Raw genomic sequence first — 13,079 nt, forward strand, 5'->3', positions numbered from 1 at the left:
ACAAATCCACCGACTACAGACATGATAACCATGACTTCCAGTCACTAGTAACGGTCTTTGGGGAAGTCTTACGCAGAAACCTCTACGGTACCATTGCTCCCATCAATGTTTTATATTTCCCCAGCTACTTCCATTTTTAGAAAAAAACATTTTTCCTTAAACTCTCTTTCAGCTTATCGTAAAAGTGGCTAGTGTAAAGGTAGGTAAGACAGCACTGAAGTAGAGATATGTGTAAAAATGTTGTCTACTGCCAGGAGATTCCCGTTGCACACCTTTTTTTTTCAACCAACGGATGTCCGCTGGAATTCTTGGTTGTTTACACCAAAAGACCATGGTAACAATGTAACCATTATAGGTGGTTTAAACGTTGTCTTTTGATAATTTCATTCCATTCTTTCGCCTTTCTCCTACAATTACCTACTGAGACAAAAAAGGATCAGAACAAGACAAACAAAAGGCGAGGATGGGAAAGATGCAGGGAGAGACAAATAAAGGTAGGAAAAGAAAATGTGCAAACAAGCCACTCAGGATACTCACATAAAACACATAGAAAAACAAATTAACAGAAAGGGCTTTCACTGGTGGCTTTATTATTTTCCCTTCCATCTATCCCACTTTCTCACGGTCCCAAACTCTGGAGCTTAGCAGCTGCCGCTGATTGGAAAACATCGCAGGTCTGATTGACGGAGACCGCCTGTGGGGGACACTGGAGCCTGGCATTGCTGATATACTTTGTGTGGATACAGACCTCTGTGTCTGTGTGTGTGAGAGTGTGTATGTGTGAGTGTGTGTGTCTTTTCGTGTTTGTGCTAATTTCTCCAGAAATTCTTTTATAAGAACTAACCCGAAAGTCCACGTAACAAAAAATAACTAAACCATTCTTGTTTATAAATGGCGATATGTTTCCGAAATCGTCAGAACAAAGCATAGACGCACCCTGCTATTGGTGAATCACATCGGTGAAATATTGCATGATGCACAGTCACCCCACAGACTGTAGCCACAGTTCGGCTCCCGATTAAGGGTCATTTTCTGTGACCAGGTCACCTGCAGACACGCTGCACCGTCTGATGAAACGAGCGAATAATGCGACACCGCTTCTCTTTCCATGCAGGAAGGAAGCACCGCCAAAATCGATAAAGAAGAAGTTGGGGCGGAAAATAGCTTCATAACCAAGACAAAGTACGCCGCACGGTCGTAAACGTCGTCGTGCCGCAGCCTCCTGCTGACGCTCCTCACCGCCCGCTGCGCGTCACGTGACACCGCGCCAACGGTCAGCGCCTCGTGCAGCGCCAGGCAGTCCTGCCGACAGAAGTAGTCTTCCCAGGACAGGAAACATGGACTTACAGCGAGCTGAGGTGCATGAAAATATACTGTATATTTAGGAACAAGATCGTCTGAATCAAGATTAATGACATTCAGTCCTCTTGAGGGGAGACAAAGTGAATTTTCTTCTTCTGTACTTCGACGGGTGTGTGTGTGTCTGTGTGACTGTGTGTTTGGTTGTTTCTGCTAGCACAGATCCTGACGCTACAGGGAACTCAAAAACAAGCCAAGTCCCTTATCCATTCAGTGTCCCCAGAAGCAACAGAAACCGAGCTAAAGAGCTTAAAAAGTCTGCAAAACAAATCGCGAGGTCTGTGTTGTCGACCTCACTAAGCATGGTGTTGTCTTTAGGAAACTATCTCCAGAATAAAATAGGTTAGGGTTAGAATAGAATAGAGTGTCTAGGAAGATAACATCTTACACTGAGCTTTGCCCACTCATTAAAATACGTGTATTCCCCACTAGATCTTTAAAAGACCATTATTGCAATCCAACAATGGTTAACTGACAAACATAACTCTGAAAATAAGAAAACCAGGCGATAAATAAAGCACCCAATAGCGTTACTCCATTCTGCAAACAGCATCGGTTAATGTGTCCAAAGAGTAAATACAGAATCTAAGACACGGTAAAGAGACTGAGAGACGTGTGCTGCGCTACACGGGTATCGAACCGGCGCGCCTCTCGGTTAGGACATTAGTGCTATGACCACTTGGCTATCCGCTTCCCCAGTAAGACTTACTGGAGTAGACACACCTTGGCACAATGTAAATACTCATGTGTAGTGTGTAATGGACTGTAAGTGTCCTATATAGTGCAGTGTAGTGCAGTGTAGTGCTGATGTAACATTTCTAAACACAGTTCGTCTCGTATTTCATTCAACAATGTACCTTGAGGGGATCAAATTACTTCAGCACGCTTTGTGCTCACGTGCAGTGGTCAGGTGATCATTTATTTATTGTTGGCTTTGTTTCCTCCACGCTTTACTGCGTTCTGCCGCTGAACCGAACTTTCACCTCCAATTGTGTGGAGCAGGCGCGGTTGAGATCAATGGCGGTTGTGGTGTGCCCTGGTTTACTCCTGAGTGGCTGTGCCAGTTATGACATGAGCATGCGATTGTGTGTGTGTACGTGGCAGGTGGCAAGTAAACCGTATCTAACAAACATTACAATGCTTGGAGGCTGGTGAAGCCCACATTTCGGCGTGCAAAGAAACAACTCATTCGTGACTGAGAACAGTAAACAGATATGTCCTGTCTGTTTACTGTTGGCATGTCCTATACTTTCTCTTCTGTATGTCCTGTTTATGTTTTGTTCGACTGTCCTGAATACATGGACTTTACAAGGGACACACATTCGAAAATTGCGAGAGGAGAGTTGGAAGAGAGTTGTGAAACGAGCACAGACAGACGGACGGGTGGACAGGCGGACAGACGGACGGACAGACACATCTAACTCTCTAGCCAGACAACCAGGCAGGCAATCAAATCGAGGTAAAGACAGTAAATGGTCAGCGAGCCAGTTCAACAGAGATCAACTGGCACAAGGAGAAGGCAAACGGTTCACTCTATGTTTTCTGTGTTATTTCTACTTTCAGGGTCACTTGACAACCTGACCATTTGGACTGCTGGACCTGGTGTTGAGAGCTTAGTGACTACTATATACAGAACGATGGTCGCTGGTATGACAACGCAAAGACACCGATATCTCCGCGACTACCACGCTAACGACGACGAAGACGACCAAGAGTCCTGCTTCAGTTACTGCTGGAGGTAGGGTGAGGACAAGGGACAAGGTGCATCACACAGTACCAGAGAGAGTAGAGGTGTGCAAAGATATCTAATCAACGATAATCAGCTTTCCATGGCTCACACCCACACAGGGCCTCACTATCACGGGTCAAAGGTCGGCGATGCCAGGGGTGGACGAGTGGGAGGAAGAAGGGTCGGTGCGTCATTAGAATACCAGTTACAGCTAATCAGGCTTGACGCCTGTGGGTTTTTCTTCTCACCTAGAGGGGACCGATGTCAGCTTGCCGCAAGATGCACGCAGCAATGTGGCAAAAACGCACGCAATACTCAGGAGTGCGTGAAAACGAGGAGGGGAGGAGTTGCGAGGGGTGGTATGGTTCGACACGTGCTTCCTCCTTACATTCACTTGCTTATGGTCCGCCCAACCCCTCCCTTCACCTTTAACCCTTTTACTTACAACACGTGTTGTCGGGGTGGTTCAGCCGACCTAAACAGTTCGATGAGCGAGGCCGTGCCAAGGGAATGCCATAATGGTGTGATGAGTACTTATACGTGTGTTGTTCGAGCTGAGGGATTCTCTTCCTCCTTCTATCACATTGTCCGCGATATTTTTGCTCACGCCATCTTTTCATGTCTTACTTTAACTTTTCTTTTAAGTCGTTCTTTCGTCCTTTTTATTTCTCTCTCTCGTCTTTTGTAAGGTTTCCTCGATATTTTTTTCTACCACTAAAACACATTTTTACAGAAACACACACACAAGCGCAGAGAAGACAGGAAAGTAATGAGTAGTCGCACTCCTGTACGAGATGAGTGGAGAAATTGCTAGGGGTGCGGTGGGATGTAGGGGTGCGGGTAGTTACTGTCACATCGACGTGGCAGTAGGAAATAAAGATCGCAAGCAAGAAGCCACCAGCGCCGGCGAGAACGACTTGACAAGCTCTCACCAGTTCGAAGCTGAACTATCAACAAATCCAATCGACAGACGACACCGGTCGATCCACATCAAAGCAAGCCGTAATTGAAAAGAAGCTCAAATGACGTGTGCCACTCACCTGCAAGCTGTGGGCCTTTCCGCCAGCAATTCCTCTTGGAAAATCCGATAAAAAAGTTAAATCTGGTTTACTGCCATCAGCAACTTTTTCTTTCCTAGCTGAACACTTCTACATTGAAGTTATCGATACACTCTTTCTGTCCCAGAAGGCACCATCACTCCAAGATGCAATACTGAACTTCTGTTGGTGGCGTCCCAACCAGGGGAAACCTTGTGCGCAGATTTCACGAAAAAAAGAAAAAACACGATTTTGAAATCACAAAGTCAAATCACGTGATAAAAGTCTGTATATCAACAAATGATGTTTGTTGGATGCTCGTTGAAATAAGAGAAATGTAAATAAACATCAACAGTCAAGCTCGTTTTCACAAGATCTTTGCATCTGTGTGAAAAAACTCACACGTGATCATTTTTTTGGAATGAGTATTCCGTTTCCTGGTCGGCTACAGACAAAATAAACCATGAAACACACAGAACCGGTTCTGAAAACTTTCCACGTCCATGCCTGGATCCGACTCCAGAGTTGTCCTGGTGATTGAGAATTCAGTCGGAGGTGACAACCCAGTGATGCGGGGGTGGTAGGGGAGCCACCCGGAGTAAGCAAACACGACTGGTAATCCTTCGTCCTCGCTTGAAAAACTTCACTGGCCGTGCGCGTGGGAGCGGCGCCCAGCACGAAAACAAAACGCCGCACGACGAAGCACGTGCTGTTCGGAAGCCGCTCGCCACCTCGTGGTCACGTGACTAGGCGGGGACTGCCGCTGTCATTCAGCCGACGACGTCGCTCGGTGCCTTTCGGGTTGTTCTGCTCCCTCCCGCTTCTTTCTGGCGGGAACTTCTTTCACTTCCCCTTGTCTTCCACTCCGCAACTCTCAGACGGCCAGTTCCAGGCGCGGCGTGGGTCTTGTCACTGCGCATGCTCAGTCAGCGACCGAGCGCTTGGTCGTGAGGAGTGGATGCTCACGCAGGTGTGTCGGCTGTGCCATTCGCTTGCACCACGAAGAATCGATCTTTGGGGAAGGGGGTAGCAACTTCGTCGTCGTTGACCTTAGATATGGCCTGTCGTTAACGTTTGTTTGACGAAAGAAGAACCGGCTTTTCACCAGTGGGTGTAAAATATGAGCATTTCCGGCACAAACGACAGTCCTGTCACGGAATACCTGAATCGAGAAGCACGTCTGCACGGTACTTGTTACCAACATTATAATGTAGTCAAACCCACTTAGGTTGGGCTGCAAGAGTATTTTTACTTCTTTCTCCTCACATACACGTGATAATAACCACTCTGTCAACCTCATGGGGGCTGTCCGGTCCTGCAACGGTTAACGCCTGTCACTGATGCAGTGAGGATCGGGTGTCCTGGGTTCAGATCTCGTCTAAGGCCCTGCAGATGCCATTCATCAGAAAACGTCGCTTAGTGCTTTTCGGGTGGTTTCACTGCTTCTAGGACCTTTGTACAGGGCTTTGAATTAGCTGCTGGCTCGGCGTAAAACACAATTCCAGACTCCCTTTCTCTCTCAACCCCGTGGACACATTTGAGTAGTGTAAGGATATTGGAACTTTATTTGTAGCCGAGCTTTGGACAAGGCAGCAGTTTATTACATCTCAGATAATGAAAAATAAAAAGCAATAAAAGATAAGACTTAAAGATAAGTTAAGGCTTGGTTTGAGCTTAGAACGATAAACACGACACCACAAATCTGAAGAGAAATCACAGGATAAAAAAAGTGTACATTAAGATCGTCTTGGCACGTACAGCTCACCGGAAAGCGGATGTGGTTAAGGGTAGAAACATAATCCAAAGAAAGAAAGATAAAAAGAAAACCTTCAGCGACAGCTACAAAGAGAAAAACAACAACAACAACAATAAAGCCTGGATAATTCCACCACCCGACTCGTCGCAGCTCGAGCAGGGTGACGTCACCTGCCGCACGTTAACCGTCCTCCACTGCCCACTGCAGCGCTGCTGCTGCTGACTTATTGACGCCTCAGATATTTTTTTAAAGATCCTTAACGTCCAAATGGTGATCTCGGCAGGCGGGGCAAACGCACGTTTAATTTGGAATGTCCAACCGGCGGATTCCTTCAATTTCCTATTATTTCTCACTCCAAGACTTCAGTGGCTTTAAAGGTCAGCTCGGTGCAGTTTTTGCATAATGACAGGGTAAAGCCCGGTGCAAGAAACTATACCCTAAGTCTACACGAATACCCTCTTTTACCTTCTGTTCTCGAAATGCACGCTTATAAACATCGAGTACCGACAGACGATGCCAGGGACACATGTCTGGTTGTAAAGGTGTTTGGCTAAAAGGAGAGCTGAGATCATATTATGTTAATTAGGCGCATCTGTGTACAAACGCGACGTCACGAGTTTGACTTGGCTCTGTGCAGGGTGTTGTTTATCTCAAGAACGGAAGTGGGTAATTCACTTGTACTGTACTTTAGTCGGTGACTAGTTTTTTTCCAAGTTTTTTTTGTAAAGGTGCTACCTGTCTCACCTCCTCTACCTTTTTCTCTATGGAGTCAGAAACCCGTTTTAGACAGCTTAGTATAGTGGAGAAAGATTTTGTGCCACACGGGTATCGAACCAGTGCCACTGGGTTCAGATGCCAATGCTGTAACTATTCGGCTACCCACTTCCCATGTAATTATTTGGGGTGGCGCTGTAGCCTGATAGGGAGTTAGGCTAAAAACTCATTGCTCACTCAGGTGATGTCCAGTAGAAATGGTCACCTGATTTACCGGGAAAGATAGTAACGTGAGTGGTTAAATGTGTCTAGGAAGGGAGCAAAAATAGAGATCCGGCCTTCATATTCTCAGAGGGTTTATTTTTGAACTTATTAGTCTAGAAAAGGAGAGATGTACCTAAAGTCTATTTACAAAGTCTTGTGCTGACATGTACAACATTTTACAAGAAGATGAATACAACATCATCTAAAATGTCATGCTGTATAACCTCCCCCGTAACAGTTGAGTTATCTCCCTACGAAATATGTTACATGTATACGATTGCAAGATTGAAAAATCATTATGAAAGCAACTTAAAAATTTTCGAATTCCGTAAGGTTGTAAACTGATATTCAGCACACTAAATGCCTTTTTCTCATTTGCAGTGTTTTATTTAGTTAATTCATGTCTTCTCTTAGTCATCGCTATATCTCTTCTGCAAAGACCTAGTCCATTTTATGGCATCGCCAGCAGCTCTGAAAGAAAGAGGACGGAAGCAGAAATGAAAGCTTACCATGTACACTGCCTTCGAGAGCTTTCAAACTTACAAAGGTTGGAGTTTCTTTATGTAACTACCAGCAGTACAAAAAAGATGTCTACCAGGCAGAATATTTTCCTAATTGTGATAGAAAACAATCCATTTCAAAACCAACTAGTATACGCCAGATGTGTTTATTTTAGCTTAGTTAAAAGTTAGATAAAAAAAAAACAGACCTCCTACAGCACTTTAATAATTCAAATATCCGGTCGCACAATTGCCTCTTTTGTCGTTTTTGTTTCCTTTCAGATTAATTTCTACAAAGTCTCAAAAAAAAAAAAAAAAAAAAATTGCAATACGAGTGACAAAATATAATTCCTAATTAGAACAGAAAATCGCAGTGGATAGAGTCAAAGTTGTTTACAATTGTAAAGATCTACAATCTTAGTATCTGCATATCTAACATGTTTACACTAATCTCTGTATATATCTGGGGCAGCGGAAATTAATCGTTATCCAACTCTGAATATTCATCAAGTCTCGAAACTAGTTCTGAGGATGAGCCTCGTAAGTGACAGCCCCAAACAAATTTGCTTTGCACAGACCATGATAAGGGCGATAAGTGAAGGCGAATATGATAAAGAAGTCGAGGAGGTCGTCTGGAGAAGGACACCAGCTGCTTCTTCGACCTTCGTCAACGCCAAGAGAAGATGGCGGTGCTCTCCCTTGCCTTCCTTGGACTCGTTGGCGCTCAGACATTGTGACCTGCGCATAGAGAAGGAAGGACAGGGAGGGAGAAGGGAGGAATAGGGGAAGAGAAGTGGGGTGTGTGGTGTGTGGGGGGTTACAAGCAAATTGTGTAAACTACACACAGCGCGGGGTAGCCTCTAATTCCCTGACATCCCACACGAGTTGTCAGCTGTAAGAGCCAATGACAGCATCTGTAATGCCGTCGGCATTGGCTGGTGTTTACTGGGTTCCCGCCGACCTGTGCAAATCATATTTCATCGTCTCTCGGTTTGTTCCCCTAATCTTGTTCTCTCGCCTGCCTAACTGTCTGATTCCCCCCTCTTTCTCTCTTGGCGTGTGTGTGTGCAACTATATCCGCTCTGGGCGTGTGTTTGTGTGTGTGCGCGCGGGTGTGTTTGTGTGTGTGTCTGCATGCGTGTCCATGTCATTCTGCTTCTCTCTATCCATAGGTACCGTTACAGCGACAGTTACGGTCTTACATTTTTTTAGTGGTTTTTTATTTGTTTGTAATTTATTTATAATTTATTTTCATTTAATGTTAAAAACAACAACAACAAAAAAAAAAAAAAAAAAACAAAAAAAAAAATAACCAAACAGAGCATTCTATAAATTATCCTCTGCAGTTGAAACTTCTAAAACAATTTTAAACCACTGTCAGCATTACTTTCGATTGGAATTGCCTTAAAAAAATTCAGCGCTAATGGTGATCCCGTATAAAAACCTCGTAAAAAGGAATCGTATGTAACATTAATGATCAGACTAATTATCAAGTTCATCACCTTCAATTTCTACACACACACGCGCATATCATGCCCACGCATGCGCACGGAGACCCTGTCGCTCGATCCTCTCTCGGAGCACGCAGAAGTTGTGAGAGTCTCAAGGCATCGAGCAGACTGGGAATCCATCGCTAAACGCCGATGTGTTTACCAACTGCACACATAAGCCTCCATCGGCGGCCGTCAGCGTTCCGTGAAATCGTTGTCGACATCGCCATTCACGTGTCGGCGGCCGTCGTGCCCGACAGATGTGAGCAACAGTCGCCGCATCCCTGGGAGGGCCGACCACGCGGGGTGTCTGAAGGCAGACGTTTATGTCAGCAGGCTCTTTCCTCCCCATCCCCATCCCCCTCCCTGCATCGATTAGCGCGCAGTGCGTGTACACGTGCTCAATCAAGCGAGAGAGATCGGCGCCAGTGGGCGAGTCGCGAATTCAGAGTTCGCTAAGTGCTCGTGTCTTATGGGCCGTGTCCACGTGACTTACATGCCGTACATGCGTGCGTACATGTGTGTGTGTGTGTGTGGCGGGGTGCACGTGCGCAGGCACTGGTATGGAAAATAAATTCCACGAAACGGCATCAAAATTTAGCTAATGTAACAAACAATAATTTTTGAAATTAAGGAAGATTTTTTTAATTCTTTGAGACATTGGGAAGTTTGTTCTTTGTCTTCAAACGAGTCGTTACACTCACTCTTCTCTTCTCATCCAGACTAGAACCAATGTCTCTCTCTCCGTCTGACGCTGACATGCATACATAGGTCAGAGGTCACAAATATAGATACATACAAACATACTCACAGACATATAAAATAGTCCTAAACCAGTTCACTGTGAAAAGAGAAGTGAGCATAAGTCTCTCTCTCTATCTCTCTCACACAGACACACGGAGGACACGTAGGCTCTGCAGAATCCTCCCCACGCTGCTTTCAGAGAAATAGGTATCGATGGGGAAGGAAGGCAGCGGGAGGCGAGCCGCCCATTGGCCGGCACCAGAAGACAGCACGTGCAGGCTTGAGGGGAGGATTAGGGCCGAAAGCTGCTGCAAAATGAGTCGGTCTATGTTAGAGGTATGTCGGTCAGATTAGCGTTCAATTTAATCGAGATGTCCTGGCGGAAGCATGAAGTGGTATCTACCTCCTCCCTCCATCCTCCCATTGGTTCTCCATCCTAGAGACAGACCACCGCGCATGCGCGGCGTTTGACTGAGATGGAGATGGGGAATGAGGGAAGGGTGGGAGTCAGGTGAAGAAGGGGGTGCAGGGGGGGCAAGCTATCATCTAGCGACTCTCCGTATGCTGGTGACGATCGGGTGCTCTGCTGAAAGTGATGAATCATCGATTTCAAAGATGTCTGCTTCTTGATGTATAACCGAAGAAAGTGTATTCAAGCGAGATCGTAATTTCATGGCGGGATCAATAGTAACTGTAGCCAAGGCGGGCACAGTGATACAAAGAAGAAGAAAAGGTCTATCGATCAAGAGAAAGTAAAAAAGAAAAGAAGGTGGGATAAAGACATGTAAGTGATAAGCTAGCTAGTTTCGAGTAGTAATATGTGGTAATATGTCAAAAGTACTGCAAGAAAAACAGCAAAGAAAAGGAAGAAGTGAGAAAACGAAAGTCGCTAAATACACAGGGACTCTGTCGGCGTTACCTTCTTCCAGTCGAAAGTTTAAGATGTTTGCTATCAGTCGAAGATACCAAACCTTAGACATTGAAATGACCTCAGAATCTTTCAAAAAAACACAAGCAAAGGGTCGCGAAAGGTCGTTAACTGAAAAAAAACTTACTTTGGAAAAGACCGAACCTGAAAATGTCTCTTTTTCTGGCCTGGAAAGCGACTGCAGAAACGATCAAAATATTGAAATAGTGATTGACAGACTGGAAGAGAGAGAGAGTGTTGTTTAGTTAAAATGATTGTTGGGACTGGAATAGGGACCGACAGGTTTGTTGTAGTTCTGGAACGAAGCGATGATTCATTTCACTGTCATGCTCCATAACGAAGATTTGTATTAGTTTCCTTCTGTCTAGAAAGCACACAGAGAAAGAACGACAGACAGAAATTCATTAGGACAGCCATGAGAAAGAAGGGACCAGATCATTCCAAGGTATCCCCCATCCCTTGTAGCCACTGAGACTACAGTTACAAGAGGTTGGGGACTTGTAAGAAACCGTCTACGCATTCAGTTTAGCGGAAAAGATGTTTAGAAGGACCAGACCTCGACCAGACAACTGTCAGGAGAGGTAAGAATTATTTGCAATACGTGAAGTTGTCTCCAAGTAATCTTTGGCTTGAGGCAGCCGGCTGACTGTCTACTGGGGCTGGCCATGCACAATCTCCATGTGTCTCCTTCAGCTGCTTTAGTCTGATCGCCAACGAGGTCGCTCATGTGGACAGTAGCTGCACATTGAGACCAGCAAAACAACAAAGATGAGAGAAAACTATCTTTAAACAAGGCCAGTCCTAGTGTCACTGTCACTGCCAATGTCAGTGAGTCAGCTCATTAGCCGCTACTTGATGATTTGTCTTTTTATTTGTTTGTTTGTTTGTTTGTTTGTTTGTTTGTTTGTTTGTTTGTTTGTTTGTTTGTTTGTGTGAGTGCATGTGCATGAATAGAAATAAAATTCTGGACTTGTGTGAGAGAACAGTGAATAGGCTGACAAAGAGTTTGGGCAAGCACATTACTCAGTCAGAGATGGGTAGAAGCTTTCATTTATCTGCTAAGATGTGCCTAACACACTGTCTAACACGCACACAACATAATAAACTGCCTAACAAAACAAAATCTAACATTCTATAACACACTGTATAACACGCTGAAAGGCGATAGTGTGGAGACAAGAGAGCAGATTACATCCCCGGGGCTTGACTATCTTCAGAAAATATCCCGTTCATGCAAAACCGGAAACAGGTATGCAAAGTGACGGAGCGACTCCGGATTATAAGGCCTTTGGAGCTAAATAGTTGGAAAACTAGTCTATTTTTTTGGCCTGGAATGCGTTTGGGGATAAGTGTAAGTCATTCCCCTTAAACAGGAATGATTTTAGCTGCCCTTCCCGGCTTTGCACACCGGCACTGCGATCATGGTGATTGGCTGGTAGGTGGAGAGCTCTCCGGGGCCGAAGGAAGGATTAGTGGCACGCAAGAGAGCATGCCCACTGCATTGGCGTCTGGCGGTTTGGGACATTTTATTCGATCCCCGGGCAAAGAACTGGGCAATTTTCCGTCATTACTAGCTACCTGAACCTGAACATTAATATCTCGGTGATCCATAACTCGATTTTTTTACCCTTGCTCTGTAAGGGGACTTAACTCGCTCTCCAATTTCCGTCTTTAGCTTTCCCGTCATGGAAGGAAACTGAGAGTAGCCGAATTAGGGGACTATTTCTCAGTGTGACTGCACGTCTGTACATACGTTGGTATTTGTGTGTTTGTGTGCCTGATGTTTATGCAGGTGTACGGAAGAGATGAAGTATGTGTGTGAGAGAGAAGGCACATCTGTGAGGACGGACAGTACAAAGCCCTGCCTAAGATCCCTCTATCACTACAAGGAGGACAAGAGTGACAGCGGAGTGAGATGATTAGAATGAGGTTGTCGTGCGATGACGAAGTCAAAAGGCCAATTTCGTTTCTCACATAAAAAGCTCGATTAACCGAGTAGCGGAAATGGGGTCAAGACAGTAGGTAAGGGTTCGAATTCCCAGAAACAGAATCTGGAAAATGTAACTGGCTCTTTGTCCCCAGCGCAAGTCTGGCAGTCTCATAAACAGGCCTCAAGGTTGCTGCCATTTCACTGGCATCGTCAGTCACTTCGTCTCTAGAAATATGCCGAGATACAGAATACTGTCGGTATTGCACGTACTGTCATCGGGAAACGTGTTCCAGATCCAGATCGTCCCTTAACCGGCTTCCTTCCTTGGACCTTTTTTGGAATCAACCGTAGGGGAGAATCTGAAAAGCATAGAAAAGGTGAAGAGGCCAATGGGTCTGGCCATCTACCCATCGTAGAAGTTCTCCCAGTGAACAGCCTGTCCACTCCTTCACGTTTGTCACACAACCTCTTCTCTGTTTACCCCGGCGTCGGCTGCCATCTAGCTTTGTATGATCACCGAGGCTTAACTTACAGAAACGTGCAGGTTTCGAGATTTTTGACCTTAGCAAAGCCTTCTAACTCTTAGGAGGAGAATTGTACAATCAGAGTTAAGGTGTTAAACTCCATA

This window comes from Pomacea canaliculata, linkage group LG2, assembly GCF_003073045.1.
Source record: "Pomacea canaliculata isolate SZHN2017 linkage group LG2, ASM307304v1, whole genome shotgun sequence".
Lineage (NCBI taxonomy): Eukaryota > Metazoa > Mollusca > Gastropoda > Architaenioglossa > Ampullariidae > Pomacea > Pomacea canaliculata.